Source organism: Arachis duranensis, unplaced genomic scaffold (assembly GCF_000817695.3).
Source record: "Arachis duranensis cultivar V14167 unplaced genomic scaffold, aradu.V14167.gnm2.J7QH unplaced_Scaffold_343483, whole genome shotgun sequence".
NCBI lineage: Eukaryota > Viridiplantae > Streptophyta > Magnoliopsida > Fabales > Fabaceae > Arachis > Arachis duranensis.
In genome coordinates this window covers 2,879,813-2,883,157 of record NW_026264909.1, presented here as the reverse complement: position 1 = coordinate 2,883,157, position 3,345 = coordinate 2,879,813, and the positions used below count along the sequence as shown (strand labels likewise).

Here is a 3,345-nt window from a genome sequence, read left to right as displayed (position 1 = left end):
CACTTATGAACGCGTGCCTGACAACCACTTCCGTTCTACATGCAAACAAGGCTTGAGTGGATATCTCTTGGATTCCTTAATCAGAATCTTCGTGGTATAAGCTAGAATTCATTGGCGGCCATTCTTGAGAATTCGGAAGGTCTAAACCTTGTCTGTGGTATTCTAAGTAGGATTCAGGGATTGAATGACTATGACGAGTTTCAAACTCGCTATTGTGGGGCGTTGGTGACAGACGCAAAAGAATCATTGGATTCTATTCTGACATGATCGAGAACCGACAGATGAATAGCCGTGCTGTGACAGAGCGCATTGAACATTTTCACTGAGAGGACGGGACTGTAGCCATTGACAACGGTGATGCCCAACATACAGCTTGCCATGGAAAGGAGTAAGAAGGATTGAATGAAGATAGTGGGAAAGCAGAGAGACGGAAGGGACAAAGCATCTCCATACGCTTATCTGAAATTATCACCAATGAATTACATAAGTATCTCTATCTTTATTTTATGTTTTATTCATATTTTAATTTTCAATCCTCCATAACCATTTGAATCCGCCTGACTGAGATTTACAAGCTGACCATAGCTTGCTTCATACCAACAATCTCCGTGGGATCGACCCTTACTCGCGTAAGGTTTATTACATGGACGACCCAGTGCACTTGCTGGTTAGTTGTGCGAAGTTGTGATAAAGAGTCGAGATTGCAATAGAGCGTACCATGTTGATGGCTCCATTGATGATCACAATTTCGTGCACCAAGTTTTTGGCGCCGTTGCCGGGGATTGTTCGAGTTTGGACAACTGATGGTTCATCTTGTTGCTTAGATTAGGTATTTTTCTTCAAAATTTTTAAGAATGAATTCTAGAGTTTCAAGGTGATGTTCTTATCATCACAAAAACTGATTGATTCTCATCAATTTAGCTCTTGAATGTAATGTCCTACTGAAGCTTGGCTAGCCATGTCTAATTTCTTTAGACTAAAGCTTTAGACTAACATTGCATGATTCCTGGAAATTCTTATTAAGAATTTTGAATCTCTTTATTTTCTTTTCCATATAATTTTCGAAAAATCACAAAAAAATTATAAAATCTTAAAATCAAAAATATTTTTATGTTTCTTGTTTGAGTCTAGTGTCTAATGTTAAGTTTGGTGTCAATTGCATGTCTTTAGTCTTCTAATTTTCAAAAATTACATGCATTATGTTCTTCATTGATCTTCAAGTTGTTCTTGATGATTTCCTTGCTCTGATCTTTAAATTCTCTTGTCTTGAGTGTTTTGTTGTTTCTCATATGCATTCTCAATTTGTTAGTGTCAATAGTATACAAACTTCTAAGTTTGGTGTCTTGCATGCATTGTTTATTTGATTTTAGTTGCATTTTGATTATTCCCCATCATTAAAAATTCAAAAAAAAAATTTTAATTTGTGTCTTTTCAAATCAATAATACAGATAATTGAAGATTCAGAACATACAGCAGAGGAATTATACAGAAAAAGTTGGGCGTTCAAAACGCCCAGTGAAGAAGGAAAACTGGCATTTAAACGTCAGCCAGGGCACCTGGCTAGGCGTTTAACGCCCAAAAGGGTAGCATTTTGGGCATTAAATGCCAGAATGGATACCATTCTGGGCGTTTAACGCCAGGATGGCACAAGAGGGAAGATTTTGTTTTTAATTTAAATTTTTTTCAAGTTTCCATAATTTTTCAAAATCAATTTCTTTAATTTTTCAAAAATACTTGCTAACAATTAATGATTTGATTCAACATTTCAAGTATGTTGCCTTTTCTGTTGAGAAAGGTTTAATGTCTGAATCATATCTTTTAAATTTCTTGTTAGCCAAGTTATTAATTTTAAAAATCAAATCTTTTTTTTTAAATTGTTTTTCAATCATATCTTTTTAATCACATATTTTTCAAAATAGTTTGCAATCATATCTTTTTTATTTCTAATTTCAAAATCTTTTTCAAAATCACTTTATTTCTTTCCCAACTTTAATTTTCGAAAATTCTTCCCCTCTTCTCACATCCTTCTATTTATGGACTAACACTCCTCCTCAATGCACAATTCGAACTCTACCCCTCTTGATAAGTTCGAATTCTTCTACCTCCTCCTTCTATTCTTCTTTTCCTCTGACACCTCAAGAAATCCCTATACTGTGACATAGGGGATTCCATATTTTCTTGTTCTCTTCTCTTTCATATGTGCAGACAAAGGCATTCTTGTTGAGGCTGACCCTGAACCTGAAAGGACCTTGAAGCGAAAGCTAAGAGAAGCTAAAGCACTATTCTCTGTAGAGGACCTAATAGAAATCTTCAAACAAGAAGAAGACATGGAAGCCGAAAACAACAACAATGCCAACAATGCAAGGAAGGTGCTGGGTGACTTTACTGCACCTACTCCCGACTTCTATGCGAGAAGCATCTCTATCCCTGCCATTAGAGCAAACAACTTTGAGCTTAAGCCTCAATTAGTTTCTCTAATGCAACAGAATTGCAAGTCCCATGGACTTCCATTGGAAGATCCTCATCAGTTTTTAGCTGAATTCTTGCAAATCTGTGACACTGTCAAGACCAATGGGGTTGACCCTGAGGTCTACAGACTTATGCTATTCCCTTTTGCTATAAGAGACAGAGCTAGGATATGGTTGGACTCACAACCTAAAGAATGCCTGAACTCTTGCGAAAAGCTAGTCAATGCCTTCTTGGCAAAGTTCTTTCCACCTCAAAAATTGAGTAAGCTTAGAGTGGAAGTCCAAACCTTCAGACAGAAGGAAGGTGAATCCCTCTATGAAGCGTGGGAAAGATACAAAGAATTGATCAGAAAGTGTCCTTCTGACATGCTTTCTGAATGGAGCATCATAGGTATCTTCTATGATGGTCTGTCTGAACTGTCCAAGATGTCATTGGACAACTCTGCTGGAGGATCTCTTCATTTGAAGAAGACGCCTGCAGAAGCTCAAGAACTCCTTGAAATGGTTGCAAATAACCAATTCATGCACACTTCTGAAAGGAATCCTGTGAACAATGGGATGAATCAGAAGAAAGGAGTTCTTGAGATTGATACTCTGGATGCCATATTGGCTCAGAACAAAATATTGACTCAGCAAGTCAATATAATATCTCAAAGTCTGTTTGGATTGCAAGCTGCACCAAGCAGTACTAAGGACGCTTCATCTGAAGAAGAAGCTTATGATCCTAAGAACCCATCAATGGAAGAGGTGAATTACATGGGAGAACCCTATGGAAACACCAATAATCCTTCATGGAAAAATCATCCAAACCTCTCATGGAAGGATCAACAGAGACCTCAACAAGGTTTCAACAACAATAATGGTGGAAGAAACAGGT

The 3,345-nt window shown here is 37.2% G+C and overlaps 1 non-coding gene across 1 annotated transcript; it reads right to left on the bottom strand.

Annotated features, from left to right (window-relative positions):
• Window positions 1–2,732: 2,732 nt before the first annotated feature.
• Window positions 2,733–2,840, bottom strand: LOC127744426 (small nucleolar RNA R71). Its single transcript, XR_008005415.1, has one exon. It is a non-coding gene; the product is annotated as a small nucleolar RNA R71 (small nucleolar RNA).
• Window positions 2,841–3,345: the final 505 nt, after the last annotated feature.